Source organism: Cephus cinctus, unplaced genomic scaffold, assembly GCF_000341935.2.
Source record: "Cephus cinctus unplaced genomic scaffold, Ccin1 Ccin1_scaffold0786, whole genome shotgun sequence".
Classification (NCBI taxonomy): Eukaryota; Metazoa; Arthropoda; class Insecta; order Hymenoptera; family Cephidae; genus Cephus; species Cephus cinctus.
This window is the reverse complement of record NW_014333388.1, coordinates 32,645-50,728: the sequence shown is the minus strand read 5'-3', so window position 1 is coordinate 50,728 and position 18,084 is coordinate 32,645. Positions and strand designations below refer to the sequence as shown.

The 18,084-nt window shown below is 43.5% G+C and overlaps 1 protein-coding gene and 1 long non-coding RNA gene across 5 annotated transcripts in view; one reads left to right on the top strand and one right to left on the bottom strand.

Annotated features, from left to right (window-relative positions):
- The first annotated feature begins 109 nt into the window (after window positions 1-109).
- Window positions 110-18,084, top strand: part of LOC107270524 (inactive dipeptidyl peptidase 10) — a 47,691-nt gene continuing 29,716 nt past the window's right edge. For 2 of the 4 annotated variants that reach the window (XM_015745602.2, XM_025087878.1), the window contains exon 1: window positions 6,237-6,707. The gene's annotated coding sequence lies outside the window, so the exon portion shown is untranslated. Of the gene's footprint in view, window positions 733-807; window positions 1,214-1,325; window positions 1,709-1,796; window positions 4,775-4,873; window positions 4,978-5,037; window positions 5,247-5,470; window positions 5,657-6,236; window positions 6,708-10,392; window positions 10,494-18,084 lie in introns of those variants that run through there. The other 2 variants (XM_015745603.2, XM_015745607.2) reach the window with 2 other exon arrangements.
- LOC112494774 lies at window positions 13,548-15,695 on the bottom strand. Its single transcript, XR_003060546.1, has 3 exons — window positions 14,444-15,695; window positions 14,196-14,320; window positions 13,548-14,123 (listed from the first exon to the last, which is right to left on the bottom strand). It is a non-coding gene; the product is annotated as an uncharacterized LOC112494774 (long non-coding RNA).

Below are 18,084 nucleotides of genomic sequence, written 5' to 3'. Positions count from 1 at the left end.
CGTTCCTTCGTGACTCTTCCTTCTCGAAATACTGCATTGTCCTGAATACTGGCTGGCGAGGGAATGAGTACCTGCGCAAACGGCTCTAAAGGTATTTCCCAGGACACCTGGGGGAAATAAGTACAGGCAAACACGGAAGCGATGACAGGGTGTTCTTATTGGACTTTGTAAATATCTAGTACCGCGGAAATTGGGTTTAAGGCTCGTCCTCGAAAATCTTTACCGTGTACCGACATATAGTATGATTAGAGAAGAGAGAAAGACAGCGCGGACTCTAAACGACGCTTAAATAGGTGGCGCACACCGCAAGGTCTTCTTGGCACGCGAGTTCTTCCTGCGGAAGCCACTCTGGGAGATTTACCACGAAGATTATAAGCATAGTCCTCGTCCTGGTCTTCGTTGTCGTTCCGCGTATTTCTTTACCGTTCTCCTTTCGAACGATCAGCAATTCTTCACGTTGTGAACGGTACGATTATAACCCCAAAATTCACTCTCCAGAACTGCCAAGAGGGTTAAGCCATTTGTACACGACGTGGGTCTCGCGTGACGCCAGGAACTTTCTAGACGTGAGAATTAATACAGATACTTAGTTACGAGCAAATAAGATGTTCCCAGTTCGGATAGAATCTTCGCGAAGATTCGATAAGGGCTTTTTGTAACCTAAAAAAAAAGTCTTTGTATACACGAGATTGAAGTATCCTTCATGGCTGAGTTAAGGGCTGCCAGGTAAATGTGTGTACAGTGTAAACTAAAGTAATCAGTAATATAAGGTTAAGTGCTATTAAAGGAACATGCTTTTATAATTAGATTGTCAAGTGAATACGGAATCGAACGTCAACACGTTTTCCCGTTGTATCGTGCGGGAATAATGAAATAAATCAAACAGCAGTGTATAACCAGCCAAAGAAGGAGAGACCTCTAGTGGTGAATATAATTACTAGTCCCGTATGATAGCGTGTCCTGGAGACATCAGTCAACTCGGCACCCACCTACGGCAATGACGGCGGTGCTGGGCAGCGACTTTTCAAATGGAAACATAGGAAACGTGAAACTATCACGGCCTCATTAGGTATATTTAATAGAACTTCGATCCTTATTTAGACTATGATAGAAGCTGATAAACGCAGATACCAAAGACCGTAGGAAAACAGCCATAACGCGTTGTCTCGTCTAATTCGCCAAAAGAGAAAAAACCCTTTCCTGACAAAAAAAGGTAAATCCCAAATCCATTTATCTTGTAAAGAGATCTTGCAAATTTTGATATTCCCTTGTCTCGACAGTCCCGCATCTTACTCATTATTTTTTAATTTTTGTATTCTTGACAGTATCCAGGTATCCAGCCATTTTTTCAACCCTACCAATGTCACTGCTGGCAGTAAGCTGCACAGCCAACTACGTCAAGAGAATACTTTTCATTGCTGTCGAGAGAGAGCATTTCGCTCGTGTAATGCACTCCACGCTGACTACATAGTCAGTCCAAGGGGTAGACAAAAGCGGCCGGAGTCTATTTCCCGCACGAGCGAGGCGGTTCGTGTTCCCATTGTCAGCGACACCCGAGAGTGGTTACAATAGGGCCTGGTCTCTCTGACTGTGTCTCCTCTCTTTCGATCCTTTTGCAAATGCCTACCGTCCCTCTCTGGCTCCGTGACGTTAGCTCCGTTCCATCCGACGTCATCCGATCATACATCAGCCTGGATGCCTAGTCCAGGTATCATTTGAATTTTTACAATCAATACCCAAACACGCGTCTCTTTACAAGTACAAAATAAGATTAAAAACTGCATTTCATTTTCCAGAAATAATAAGTCACCTTGATGCGATCCAGAAGCACAAGCAGCAGGAATAGTAACCCAGCTCCCAAAAGTCTAAATGCACGCGTACGTGGACACACGTGAGTTCAGGCTGTTCAGGCTTTTACCACGAGTGAAGACTATAACTGTTCCTCGGTCGATTGGGCTGTGTAAAAGGGGCCAATGCGGCACTACAGAAATGAGTATCTTCGCCTAGACAGGAGGCAGCCATAGCAAGGGATGCTTCTACGAGTCATGCATCATACATCACGGACTAGGAGCCTCGTTGACTACTGGAAAGGCAGGATTCGATGAGTGATTGATGCCCTGCCTTGGGTATAGCGATATGGAAGTCAAGAAAGAAGCCCCAGTAGGAGTCTCCTCGGAAGGAATAATCCATCCCCAGGTTACTACGTCTCTTCGTGGATCCTCCAAAGGGTGTAGCTACTATCACCCAAGAGGCTATAAGCGTCTATCTGGCAAAGCCACGCGGTTACTACAGGAAATTCTAAGGGACAGTGTCATGGGGATTTCTAGAGTGTATTGCGGAGAACGTTGTAAAGTCAACACGCACCTCGCAAGGTGTTTATGCTAACGTAGTTGACGTCGGCGTCGCGGTCGGACGTGACGTCTGACGTCGCGGAAACGGCGGATCCGTCAGGCGACAGGTATCGCGATAGCGTCCTGCTACCAAGAATCGCTTTTATGAATACTTATAAGTGGGTTAGAAGGCTCGTAGACAGGGGATGAAGGGGGATGTCGTGATAGAAGGCGAAAACGATCTTGGCATGTCCGTAGTCTGGTTTACGCCTAGACAGAACACGTGGTGGCCCCACTGAGAAATGGCGTCTATCTAAATCCGTAATGTAAGCCGGGTGGGATATGGATAACGTCCTCTGCACTCGGCACTGGCTTACCTAGAATTTACATTCGGTCGATTAATAGTTACACTCTGTAGTCTGGACCATGGAACAAGCTTGTAGATATAACTATATACACTGCATGTATACGTATATACAGATCCATACTCTAAATTGCTATAGTGTCAGAGGAAAACCGTTTAACTCTATCTGAACTAGTATAGAATCAGTGATAAAAATTGATAGAATATATTTTTAAAAACATTAATTTTATATATACATATATATATGTGTATATTACCTGTATCGTTTTTTCATGGTACTTTCGATAAACGAGAACAGTCAAGGCTGATACTTTTTGTCTCAGGCAGCAGTCCAACTGCGATTTCTCGCAAATGACGTTTCTTAGCTCTTCTTTCTTAATTATACAGTTGGACAAGTACAGGGGAGTACAGAGTGGGCACGGAAATGGCTCGATTAATTTTAAATGGCTCCGTCGCGGCTAGAACCGTTAATCCGTGTCTCTGTATACGTATATACATATGTGAAAAAGCATTTTATGACTTTACCGTTCCACCAACAGTGACAATCGCAATGATCCTATACACGTGCGAGTGTACATATACGTGAAGATTCTAGAGCGTTCCTCGATTTATCGATCATCCAAACTTATTTAAGAATCATTTATTTATTTATTGTAGAAAGGCATCATCTTTCATTCAGAGACGTAATATACGTATACTTGTATTTTTTTGTACCGTAGAAATAGCTTGTACGTCCATCGGTTTTACGACTATTAGCTAGCAGCTATTAGCGACCGTGGTAATATTTACAAGGGGTAAACCAGAGGCCAATGTATCACTCGGGAGATTAGTTAAAAATTCGAATCGGACCCAGTTTCCTGAAAAGCGATCGACCCTGATGGAAACCCTTGGCCAATAATATCCTCGTTAGCAGCTTCGCGTTTCTCGCTGGCTTCCTGTTTCTTTCTCTTTTTTTTCACTCCTTTCTTATCTCTTTTACTTCCTCTTCTTCCTTCACTTTACTCTCTCATCTTGATAGCCCGGCCAGATACCGATCTTTCAAATTCTCGTGCTTCACGTCCCCTTTGAAAATTACTCAACGCCATCCGCGGTACCACTATAATAATTCATGGCTGAGATTGTATGCTCTGGTGCGGCTTCCGCCCTCATCTAATTTCATTTAGTATAACGTAGGCTAATTCCGCAAAGAGCCACTTAGCCAACTCGAATGGCCGGCGAGCATGGTGATTCGCGTGGAATTTGATAGTATCGACTCTTTCCTTTGTTCTTTTTATTGATCATTAGACTCGGCCGAGTATGAAGTAACGTTACATCGAGTCCGTAGATATAATATTTATTGGCTTTAAGAACACGTTAGATAATATTGGAAACTTAGCCTGGCAATATTCATAAGTAGCTGCATATCAATAGTCTGATGGTTGGTAGATGTCAATGTTCATTTTGAGGTTATAAAGAAAGCGACTGTGGAACAGGGGTATGATTAATTGTAAAAAATTGAATAACCTCCACCGTTTGAGTATTGTTTTAGCCTCGTATCGAGTTTCCCTAATATTTAGTGCAAATGATGTGTACACACCATGCTTGTTGAACGATCATGCGGTTAACGAGGCAGCCCTGATTTATGTCCATGTAAATTGCAGCGCCGGCTGATTCGCTAAGCTAAGAGACTAGAAGCGTCTGTTTCCCATGGGACTGTAGAAGGGAGAGGCATGATAAATAAATCAGGCATAACGATATAGAATTAAATAGACTGTTAAAAGTAAAGGTAATCGCATTAATACACTCGCCCATTAGATCAAGTAGAACTTAGCTTTTTCATAGTGAAACGTTGATGCGACGTTTTTTCAATTGTTCTCTGCCGATTTACAGTAAAGAAGCCAAGCACAGAAATAACGGGACGCAGGATGATATCGACGCTGGACGTTCCAAGATTGATCGAGCGTCTCGCAGGTCATTCGACCCTTGCCAAGAGGATCTATTCATCCATTTTGAACGTGACGCTTCGTACTGACAAGGAATATTTTATCCAGCAGCCAAGTGACGCGAGCTATCAGAATTATTTTACGATGCAGATATACAGGTTTGTCTATACTCACGGAGGTTATGTTCACGGTGCTCAGCCGTAGCTCATCGTAATAAAGGATGAAACTTTCTGAAACGAATACCACATATTTTGCAGAGTGGCAGATGCATCAGCGGATGCTGCACGGATGCTGGACACGGTGCAGAATGGTTATGGATAGAGGCTGGAGTATATTGGAGTCTGGGTAAGACGGCCTGATGGTACGTTTCAGCATTTAAGGGTCATAGAGAGAGGAGTATTCCCTGGCGATGTCTTAGCAGGGTCCTCGTCTTGGTCGTTAATCCCCTCCTGGGTTTCCGAGAGCGATTAATCTCGTGAGCAACACACCTGACGTCCTTGACCCTCGGGGTAGGAAGGTCGCGGAGACGTCAAGGACATGCATGCAACGGCGTGGGATCGATGGCGCAGTAAACGCCATACTTTCCATAGAAGAGGATCGTTTAAACGCGAGGGTAAACGCATCTCCAAGGTGTGTAGATAAAGTAGGTGAAGTTAAGGCCGTTGTAGTTGCACGTCAGGGTCGTCGTGGATATGCATAGATCACAACCGTGAACCCGGGGATTTTAGTCAACATGCATATCCAGGACTCACGGACTCCTGGCTGCACGTATCCTGCTCGGTGGAATAGTGGGCAGCGGCACGCACGGTATTTACGTTTCTGATAGCGCACCAACTTTTTTTACCCCTCTGTAGGTAAATCATCGCCTACCGTGCTATGCGCGACCGATGTGCGCATGCGCGAGCATATCGCTGGGAGCAGGGGTCCACTGTTTTTGCCTGTCGAATTTACGAACGGCACGCGAGCAAACACTTCGTACTGAAGAGGGATGATGATGGTGCACGTAATCGGCCTTGCTCTTTGCGACTAGATGGACTTGGGTATGTATACATACAATAGATACTGCTTACATGTACTTCGAAGATACAGAAGATGGGCAAGGTAAGTCGGCCATGGTACCGACCTTAGGACGTTGAGGTGAATTACATGGGACTGATTTCATAGGGGGATGAAGGAGAGAGAGAGAGAGAGAGAGAGAGAGAGAGAGAGAGAGAGAGAGAGAGACGGAGCGGATGAGTCTGGAGCAAGATGAGTATTCTGAGGGATGGAGCTGTTTGAGGAACAGTTGAGGAGCGAGCGAGAGAGAGGGATGAACAGGAGCAGGGTGAGCAGGAGCAATGCAAAGTTTGGTGGAGAGGGCAAGCAGGAGAGAGCCGAAGAGGAGAGCGAAGAGAGCGGTAGAGGAAGAGGACGCAAAGGGAATGGTAGGGGAACTCTCGGTGGAGAGGGCGTAGTGGTGCTGAGGGACGCAGAGCAGGCAGATAGAGGGAGATATTGAGAGGGTAAGAGAGAGAGAGAGGAGAGTGGTAGAGAATCCAGGAGCGTAGGAGAGGACGCTGAGGTGGTACTAGCAGCAGGAATGGAGGGGTCTGGTGGGGAAGCACCAGGAGGCCGAGGCTGCGGCGTAGCCTCAGTGCCGGCGCAGTGGCCGGGCCATCATGTCCTGCGCTGAGGTCCTCTTGTAGTTTCCGGCAGCCTCCTCTCTCTCTTCTCGCGAGGTTTCCTTTATTCCTGGTCTCTTTCGTTCTTCATCCACGTACCAACGCAACTGATAATTAACCAGGAGGCGCGCTGACAATACCTCACGGCGATAACGTGACAGACGTAGTGTGAGACGGTGCGGGCACGGATCTTCATGAACCGGGGAGGTTTTGCAAGTTCATATTGTTTTCCTGGTTTACCCTCTTTGCGTTGATCTCTCTATTTGACGTTCACAAGAACGAGGCATCGCGAAGGATACGCAGCACGCGAGGGAGTAGGGAGCAAGGTGGGAGCCATGCCGCCCGGGCGAGCTTGCCTCGAGCCCCCCAGGATCCTTGCGCTACCCCCGTACCCTCGTTGCCGGCAAATACTAACCTATCACCTATAAAGGTAAGATCTCTGCTCCAATGAAATCTTAGTAGCCATTAAATTTCTCTGTACTATCGCTCATGCGTCATATACCTGTACGACAGGTATCATACTAATCATTACGTGTCCTCTTGAAGATATCCTCGAGCACTTACGCACCTACGGGAATACGTAATATCCTGGGGATGACGCCCACTCTGGTTCCTGTCGCTTTTCATCCTGCTTTGGCCGCCATCCTTTTTCATTGCTACTCTTACCCTGGACCGTCACTTCCCTCCTTGGTTCCTCTGCCGCATCATGGACCCACCTTTCGACACCACCGCCATCCCCAGAAGTCGGGGCTTCTGTCTGGAACATCCGTTTTATACTCTGTATCCTGGAAAGACATTCGGAACAGGTTGATTGGAGCTTCCGGAAGCTGCGGCTTATCAACCCTTGCGAATGGTATTTAACATAGAGATCTAACGAGGCGCCAGTCTCGTGCCAGTAGACGTTTGGCTCGTGCCACTCTGATAAGTTATCAAGTATCTACCTAGTTACCTAAATTTGTGCACAACTTCCGGACTCTGCTGTAGTCATTGCCCAGTCACCTTATATCAGTACCTGTTATTTATACCTGATGAACTGTCGGTTTCCCATTTGAATCCGAAAGTCCTTGTATCTTATTACTTCAGGACGCATTTCCGGTTCTGCACGCGAACGAGTTTCAAGAGCTTTCTAAGAGTTCGAGGACGTTTCAAAAGGCGTCGCGACGCCTCGCCGTCGTCTCGTGCCTCACGAACGGTGCACGTAACACCCTTCACTTTGCGAGATGCCGTGAAAATAGACGCTTGTCAAATTAAACAATAGAGCGTTCGTGATTATCATTGAGACACATTGAAAATTCATATATTCATTATATATAACGGGTGACCTCTTAAAAATCAATGTTAAACCGTCATACTATTCTTAAGATAATTTTTCAATTATTTTCACATCAGTCACCGACTGACACACACTGTGAACGCGAGTTTACGTTATGTCTGACTTTTCTTTTTAATTTGTCTTGTTTTTTTTTTTTCATCGGTCAGTCGAAGTCATAAGTCTCTGTATATATATCTGATGGAAAGACTTTTGCTCTCTTCTTTCTTTTGTTCTCTCTCCACTTCTATTATCTATCTTTCCGTCTGTCTGACTTTTTACTTCTTTTTCCTATCTTCCACCAAGATACGTATTTATACGACCATCGACTACGAAGCTCCATTTGCCTCCCTTTAACTCTTCGACGGTCTCATTCAATATCTTCGATCAGCGACTGTCGCTCGATCCTCGACGATATCGCCAAGTTTTCAAAAGCTCAATATTCAATATCTTCGCAGATGCGACTCTATAGGTACATTCGCAATAGACTCTACGCTAAGGATATCGTTTGTACGTAACGAGAGACCCTCTAGGAGCAAGGATGTGTATCTTGCTGTAATACGATATTGCGTAAAGGCTGATAATACATGTTCTCCACGAAGCCATCCGAGACACCTTGAGCTTATTTCCGTTATCCGGTACAAAAGTTTTATCTATCGTTCATCAATAGCTCCTAGTAGTACTTATCTGTAAATAGGAAAAGAAAAAAAAAAGCATTGTAACCAACAAAATCGAATCTATTCGAAATCTCGTATTGCCGGTTGCTAAGTAACAGATAAACAAAACTGGCGCCCTCTCTCGTTGGTTCTTCGAGTTAAGCCGCTTTCCAATCTTGGTTACTCTATGGTAGTTACAGTCACAGTGGCAGTAACTGGTAACCTGGCGTTGTCCAGACGAAATAACACGGACAGGAGAAATAATGACAGAGTTCCTGAGGTATGTGAACAGAGTATTGGAGGAGATGGAGCTAAAGGCTGGAGAACATTTTCTACCTCATGAAGACCTAGTCTGCCTCGCGATGATAACCAACTTAGAAGTTGTTCCGACAGGGAGATTTGCCGGGCGTATTGTCTCCGTAGGTTCCGCTTCGTTCTCCTATCAGCAGCATTATTATTATAAGTAGCTAATGGACTAGTAGTCAGCCACGTTAGCTAGTGATGATAGTACGCGTATAATCAGAAGTTTCATACAGTGTTGGGCTACTTACGTAGTCGCTGTACAGATATAGATACTGTATCATTTATATACGGTACGTTACATGAAAAATTCTGTAGAGTTGGTTTCTTTTGTAAAAACAAAATTTTTTTAGGTTATGGCGTTCCGCTTTATCTTGAAAATCCAGAGGATATTTCTTGACTCCGGTGCATTCTTGGACATTGAAGTGAATCGAGCTTGGAACGTTTCTTACTCAAGGAAACGAATCTTCCTGAAGATTTTTTTAGGAGTCGCGGGAAGCGTCTTAAAACAAGATGGAACAGTAAAGCGATTTACGACTTATCGATATCCCAGGCTTTGCATTTAGGAGTTTAAAGGGAGCTGATGATCCATATTGGAATGGCAGTTGTAAAGGTGTCATCCGCTAACGACAATCTGTGATTTTTCGACTGTTAGGATTTCATGTCCTGAAGTCGGTTCTGGATATTGTTTAAATTTCTTCTGGACCTGTTCATGCGGAATAGTAAATAGGAGATGTATATAAAAGGTATATTCCGGTACGAGATAACCAGGAGAGAGAAGGTAGAGATAGAAGAGAAACGAGAGAAGTATTCGAAAATGGAGTCAGGGGGTGGCAGAAAAAGTTCAACTAGAACCTAGCAGCAGGATCGATAACTCTGTCATAACCCGATAGGAACAACAAAACCGCACGTGTCAGACTTGGCAGGTTGCAGCAGCCCCATCCCCCGCTCCTTGGGACGATTGAATTTTTGCGCGACGTGGATAAAGCCACCCTTGGCCATAATTTGAATATCATATAAGATCCTCTAAGTTTGTAGGATCTTATAATCTTTCCTTCTTTTTTTTCTCCTTTCTTTATATCTCCCCTTTTCTTTCCACTTACAAAATAACACCAGTCTCCTCTGTTGACTGATTCTCAAGAATAGCCTGATCCCCCAGGAGTCAGTTGTCTCTGCTAGTCGAAAAATAGTTAGGGATGAAAATCAGCCTTGGGAATTGTCACATATCTATGGATCAGTGGCCTGACTCTCTTCTCGTGTAAATAGCATCCTTGGTCTGAAAGAAAGGAGATCCTAGGAGATGTTTAATTTTTACATTTTGATTATTTCATCCCCATGCGTTACACGAGGAAGAATGAAATTCTGGAAAATAAGGTAAACTCGTATGTTGATAGAAATAAAAATATCTTCCATAACGAGAGGGACTTTATATAATCTTATTAAATGCTCGTCCCCACGGAGGGTAGTCATCTTCACTTTTCATCATCCCCCTTGGAATCTAAGACCCTCGGCGTTGCAAAAGCTTTAAGGTATTCTATCGATCAATTTTCTTAACGAGAGAGAAAATCATTTTGAAAATTCACAATGCTATAGTCTGTGTTATTTATGGTCCGGCAGTCGAGAATCTATAGTAACTTAGTATGACCACTGATATGTATTTATTATGACCTTATTTTTCAACTATTTTCAAAGCCAGTCTGTCTTTGGACACCGGTCGGGCTGCCACGAGCTCCCGGGCTGTTTGTTGATAGGTTTTTCATATGTGTTTCGTATACGGTATATAAAGTTCTAGCTTGTGTGGTTCTCGCGTTGCTCTCGCAATATCCAGAAAATTCTATCGATTTTCTCAGTTGTTTTTCGGAGGTGCAGTGTCGTGCTATAGTGTAGTGGCCCAACTGAGTGTCCCCTGGATGCAGTTCTCCGGCTTCACGGATCAGCTGAACCAGCTCCGGTGAGCACTCCCAATTTATTAATTGGTGGAGGAATTGCGATTTTATAGCTCTGGCTCGGTCTGCCACCTTCTCGATTAACTGCTCTCTGGATTCCGGCATTATTCACGTTCGTGCATTCAGTTAGTTGCGTTTCTCAATTTTATGCGTCCCCAAAAATCGACAGAATCCGCTTAAGCTATCGTCTCTTCTGATAGGTTCCGTCAGTGCTCGCGTTTTGGTGGAGTTCAGACTGTTCCACCTGGACTCCCAGGTCGTACCGGCTCGTCAGTTCCCGACGAAAAAAAATTGGCTGTCGTCCGCCTGGCATGCGGATGCATGGACGAAGGGCGGACGGCCGAAGGTGACGTAGGTTAGCTCTCGTTTTTAGGTTATGGAAGTCGAGTTAAGAAAATAGGGTACAATGATTATGACCTTTGACCTGGTACGGTACTGGGAGTTACTTTAGACGGTCCAAAAGGATCTTTGGCAAACAAGCCATTTCCATTCGTTCATCGTTTGAAGAAAGTCATAATGTTCCAAATGCGGAAGGGTTGCGTCGTAGCTGAAAAAAAAAAGGAATAAAATTGAAACCTCACTATATCTACCTCAGCATCTGTTTGCGGCCCTGTGCGAGGGCGAATCTCTATTTGATCTCGACCGACGGTTATAGCAATATTAATATATCAGTGAAAACGTCGAACCACCCGGTGGACCATTCTCATCGGTGCTATTTAATCTTTCGACAAATAGCCATGCCAGAGAATCAGGTTGCGTGCAATAAATTCCGCGTTTGTTGTCTCTCGAAATCGAAACGCAGCGGGGCCGAAGCGTCGGGACGCCCGGAAATGCAAGTGGTGCATCAGAACCGTGCAGCGTCGAGTGTTGATAATTGTCATTAAAATTACTCGCACCTACAGTTCCTTTCACTCTGGTGCAACAGCATCACAGGGATAGCCCTGTAGGAATAAAAATTTTGAGAAATTAATATCAAATTTAAAAAACTGTTGACCGTTAAAAATATTTTGAAGCGATTCAATCGTTTAGAAAACTTATTCTTGATACTTATCAATATTGTATTTTCTTATCAGTGTCTCCATGTATATGCTACGCTCTTTGTAAGCGATATGTCCTGGCAGTCAGGTACTCCAGATAGGTAATTGAGATAGGTTCGCTTAGCAGGCGCCATAAAGCGGGTAAGTCCCCGGCACCCCGAGGAGCCCCCTTGCGATATTACATATATCTTGCCAATTAGAAGCTGATATCAGCGAGCCCTGTACTGGCTCCACCCACGTCTTCAATTTTAGATTAGAGATCACTGAGCGGCGCCTTTGATCCGATCAGGTGGTGATACCACATGGGGATTATTTGAGTCCAGGGTCCACGTGTCATCCATGACAGTTATGGGTCTAAGGTTCTCTTCGTACATCATTTCTTGGTTTAATGATTTAACATTTTCTTCCCAGATATCCTAACCTTGACAGAGATCACTCCGCTCCTCAGCATCCCAGGAATCCTTCCGGACTACGTTAGATGGATACGTTCAGTGCGATATCGGCACCTTTTCTCTAGAAGCAAAAGACATAGGGAAAGCTGTATAGATTTTTGTCAGGATAAGAAGGGAGGCTTGGAGAGTTTATAAGAGAGTAAAAGAGAGAGAATGAGGGGGTTGGAGATAGGATAGGAATACTTGGTGATGGGCAAACAAGGGAAGGAAAGAGAAGGAAGGTGTACGTAGTTTGGCTGGGTTTCAGGAATGAAAGGGAAATATTGAGAGGGGTTAAGAGAGAGCGAGAGAGGGAGAGACTATGAATTCTGATATACATTCGCAAAGAGGAAAGAAAGAGACTCGCTCACTTTCAGTCTACTGAAATACTCTCGTTAAGAGAGAGAGAGAGAGACAGATAGAGCTTGACTTAAATCATGTGAAAATTCCGAAGACCGCAGTCTAATTCTACACGTACAATAGGGTTTCCAACAGCACTTAAAGTATGGTGGGACAATAAGACTGCGAAAAAGCCAAGAGAGAGTGAGAGAGGGAGATCCAATAGAGTCTAATGATACTGGCGACTTTCATCTATGCCATAGAAAAGAAAGTTACTTAAAAAAAAAGGTACAAGAAGTCATTACTCCCTGGAACATTTTTAACAGTCTCCAGTACCACCCTTGGAATTCCCAAGACCGCCATTCCTCTTTTACGTTTGGACAAAGCCATCCCCTTTCCTCCCTCGATAGGTCCACATAGCAGAGCTTAAGAATCTTTAAGACTAAACTTTGCCTAGTTTTTGTCAAGTCTAAAAAAAAATAAAACACATTACTATATGTCTGTCCAGGCAAACTTACGTATCCGAAGTGAAGTAAAGCTTGTATTTAGAGGGTCTTACGTAAATAAGGTAAAGCACTGTGGTTCCTAATGAGTAACAGGGTAAAGGCAGTTGGCTTGGGCAGACGTGAAATATTTGAAGCCTAATTAGTATTTTCGCTACTTACTAAAAACGCGTGAGTTTATTCAACCCAAACCCACCACCTGTGTATGGTTTAACCATAGGACTCAACTACTGAACAACCCTGTATACACATACACAAGATAGATAACTCTAAGGATTTCTAAATCCAGCATCCCTTCTTAGTTCAAATAATAATAACGTTGACGAGCCATGAGCATACGTTAAAATTATACGGTCAAAATTTCATGAGGTTATGTTTCCACGGACACCGTTTCCACAACGTGTCCCAAATGGTCGACCTTAGTCATTCCTGTGGGAAATACCTTTCAACGGAATCGCAGTAGAGAACCTATCCTCTTTTGTATACCAGGCGTACTTCCTAGGAGCGCGACGCCGAGTCCTTATTTCTATAGTACCCTGGATGCCTTGCAGCTTGTTTTGTTAACTCAACCGGGAAGACTCTTTTCGTTCCTTTGGGAGCCTGGATGTTTGATCCTGTAAAATATCAGTCTGAATATATTCAAACATTACTAGCGTTACTGTTCATGGGTTGTCCGACCACTATGGGATATTCTACTGTTTGTTTCTATTTTATCCTATACAGGAAATCAAAACACGTACCTAAGAGTTTTGTAGAATCAGTAGACCATCTTTACTAGATTTATATATATATATATATGTGTGTGTGGAGATTGTGTAACAATTAGTACCTAGAGTCAGGACTTCCTTCCGGCAATTAGTCGGTCTTAACGCTTAAAATACTATCATGCATTAGTACCAGCTTCCTGCCGTTGTAGTTTTCGGTCCAGGATGGCCACAAGCTGACCAGAGGAACCTCAAATCCCATTATATCCTTCTCTTCTCGGGGAAATGTTCTTGAATCTCTAGTGCGAAACAATTCGAAACATTAGAACGACATTTAGAACTACGTTTAGAGTCAAATGTATTCTTTATAACGATAGAAAAAGTATTGAAAATGCTGCGTGTGACTGTGAATGTATATTTAGTCTGCTTTTTCCTTGTTCGTTATATTATACCATAATAAGTTTCTTACTGTGCTTTTATGTCGCGTCACGAACTTTCACCAAGAGTTTACCAGTTAGACGTAAAACAACCCCTTTCCTCCGAGTTTTCCTGTGAACCAGGACTTCCCTCATTCCCGTCACGAATTCGCGTCTCATCTCCGAGGTCCAACCGTGCTGAACCCTAGGATGCATAAATTATAAGACACATAGTGGAAAACTGGAACCACTAGTGATTGTAACGTAATAACGTTACTCCGATCTGAAGTTAGCTCCAAGGCGTCGACCAAGTTGAATACAGTTGAACGTGAGTACGGAAGATCGCACGGTCTTTAGGGCGTCGGGACGGCCCCTGGCATATGGAGGAAGCGGCAACGTAGACTACGTAAAAGCAGAATAGTGTTAAACCTGGGGAATGCTGTCCCTTGGTAGGATTTAAATTAATTTGGCTGGTGGGCCATCCTTTGCTACTGTTGATATGTTACATATCTATATAAGGTATACCTATTTACATGCTCACTGCTGTCTTATCAGGGTTGCAGCTGGGCTTCTAAATAAATCCTAGGAACAGGTGCCTGACTCCTGGTGCTCATCGTGATTCGCGGCTCCACAGGTTGTGAGATATTAACGTTGGCACTGTTCCTATTGTAGGTCGAGTATAGTTAAACTACTCAGAGCGTAGGTATCCTGGTTCATTTATGTCCTTCGTAAATATTGAAGAACGTTGCTCAGGATGCAAATCAAGGATGCATGTCATCGTGGAACCTAAAAGCCGGAGATTATTAGTACGTAGATACTTCCTGTTTACAGAAATCTTTCCGAGATCCCGAACGACCGAGATTCCAAACGACCTGTACCTCGTATTCGCGACACCCCAGCTGATTCGCGTCTAGAGATGACTCGAGATAATGCACGAGGTTAATTTTAAAATGCGTACAACGACGCCCGAAAAACTTTGAAAAATTCACAACTGCACTGGGCCTCAAGGCAAGTCTGCGTCATACCTTAAATTCTATAGGGACGATGGTGTATTCCGTAAATCTCCTCGCAGAGGGATGAACAGTTTTCGAAGTTTCCTTAGCTATATCCTCTCCACCAGTAACGTTTCTCTAAACGCTCTGAAGTCCTTGAGACTCGTGACGAGAATGAGAGAAAGAGAGTCAAAGAGAGTGTTAAGTATACGTGCCCGAAGGTTCCGTCATAAGCAAGCTTGGCCAGGAAGTAACATTGAAGTAGGCGTTTAACGACAAAGCCAGCCAAGTAGTCCAAACGAGCAGTGTAGAAGGCAGCCAAGGAGGCAGAAGAAGTCTTATTGTTAGACATCCGATTGGACGAGGTTCTGTTAAAGACAGCGAGGCGCCTCCTTGTCACTTTCGGCACGTTGCGTCACGGCTACTTTTTTAATTCGCAAATCTCCCGTCGTCCGCAGCGCCATCTCTCGGCGTCTCTTCGATACTGCATGCACATGTACATTTGGTACGTCAATCGGACTGTATAAAAAGTACGCGTGCCCAACGCACCATATTTTACTTCTCAACTCGTTCGTCGTCAACCCTTGCCAACCCGTTCAACAGGGTGGGTCCCTTGTTACTTCTTTCCTCTTTCAACCTTGGCAGCCACAACACATTGGACGAAGAGAAAGGAGACCGCCGGAGGGCTAATTACAGGCGAGGCTTGTTTTAACGCTCCTCATTTGAATAAGAGCCGACGTGACCTGTATGGCTCGCTGTGCATGCCTCAGCCTTACAAGCCCATATTTCTAACCTATAGGTACGAAGCTTTAAAGTATAATATAACTATAGTTAAAATTCACGTCTCCTATTTAGTAAAACTTACTGTGTACCGGCGACGTACCTTTTTAACTGTCGTTACAGTCACTACGCTATTTCAACGTTTTGCTACGTGACACGGTATCCTTTTTTTTTTACTTTTTTTCTATCTCCTACAAATACTTCCTATATTTTATTTACTGCGATCATTCAGCTTTTACGAGCGCCGGACAGGCGTCTTTCTTTCTTTTTTCTCATGCGTAAGAGCTAAATTCGTTTGAGAAATATTACTAAACATATAAATCTGCTTTTTTACGTTTCAATAATGTTTCTACAACGTATCCGAATCTTTTATACTGCATGGAATATCTCATCTGGGATATTCCAGTTGTTCTCATTGAATTATCTTCTGTATAGCAAAGGGATGCTTTGGAATTTACTTATCACGCGCCTAGTATTCCTTATAAGCCACAGTCGTAATCTTCGGTTTTATTGAATCCTCTATACGCTTCCATGACGTTCGATAAGCAATTGATTTAATAAAATTTGATATCCTCGTTAAATTAATAATTGGAAATATCCTTTTTTTCTTGTACAGTCTTTATAATTAGATCGCTTATACGCTCTATGGTGTGGTTGAACGTTTAACGTTTGAATCGCCATACGTCGATAAATGATCGCGTGATGAAAACCCATCGGGGATTTCGCGATTTCCGTATTACCAAGCAAATTTAGACATTCATACAGAATCGAATCCTACTGGCAATTTTACACTAATCAGAAATATCCCGTAGTTACGTTTCATCGATTTTACGGATCTCCACGGTACCTGGGTACACGATACAGGTATGTATAAGGGTACCCGTTAACATTCACAGTAATACGTATTTCTTGCGTGAGAGAATTTAATGAGATTCAAATTAATCCTATGCCATTTCAGATAATCTAAGAACCTAAGAACTTTGTAAATGAATTTCAAAAACCGTCCTGCTTGGATATCTTGTTGGATGCTTCTTCAAGGAATGGGTTGATAGCTACCCTGTATATATAGTTATACAAATCATCTTCATGGTCCACTAGTGGATACTACGGATCCTCCCTTGCTGTACGGCGGGGGTGGGACGTTGTTCTGACGTCGTAAAGTCCATCAAGGCATCCCTTCATAGTTTATACGAAATAGCCAGGGACGCTTTAGAGGTCCGCAAAGGGTACTGAAAACTGTTGCGGGGTAGAGTGGAGGTCAAGCGGAGTAGGAATTGTTGCGGGTGGTTGAAATTCTATAGAACTTGGAGAAGGCTTGGAACCCTGGGAAATCCACCCTTGGAGGATCTGAGAATAATCTTGCACCAGATACCGAACCGTGAAAGGTATGCTGATGTAGATGTGTAGCTGGAAAATCCAGCTGCCAGAAACGTTCAGTTGTATATGCAGACTTGTCAGTTAAGGATTCTTCAATCATTGCAAAGGGTATGAGAATTTTACTTTTAAAATTTGCCGAGAAACGTTGAAAAAATTTTATCTTTAATAATTTTACATTTTATTTGCATACAGTCAGGTTGGTTAGTTTTTATTGACTTTCGAAATTTACCATATTTCATTACTAATTCAGTTTTACTTCATAACCTGCGTCAGTACTGTGAACTCCTGGACATGTTTTTGTATGTTAAACCAACGTCATGGCTCTGAGAGTTTAAATAGGGTAATTTAGACGTAAAAAAATAACGTGCACGGATGAGAGTAATGGCTATATATATATATATATATATGGAAACTAGTCGAGCTGAATACAAGTGGCTGATTCGGTACTAAAAAGGCCAAGCAGAGCCGTCCAATGAATAGCCAGGGGAAAATGCACTTCGCCGTAGATCAAAGAGAGCGTGGAGTGCCACTAATTACAAGCAAGTTAATAGAAAAATTTGTCTGCGATCCAATATCCCTTGTTAGCAATGAATTTTTTATTCCTTTATATCTCCACCCTCTGTCTTGCTAATTTTTATTTTCCATCGTCATTCCGCGCCGTTTGTATTTCCCGCTTTGCTCTTCCACTGCGACAGGGGATTCTGGGAGCTTTTTCAAAAGGATACGGGGATTCACCTAATTGTATGAACGAAGGCGGGAGACCACGTTAATCCCTCGGGATATAATTTAACGAATCTACGAGGAGAGGACACGGCTCTCGTACGTGTACCTAGTGTATTATACTTGCGGATGTTACACAGTGAACGAGATGAATTTGGAGGGTGGATGAAAGATGGAGGGATGAAAAAAAAAGGCAAAAGCAGAATAAAGAGGGATGGGAAGAAACGTTAGGAAAGAAAAAAAAGATTCTTCGGTGTGGGTTGCGAAATGAATAGTACGACGGGTGGGGGAGGAAGG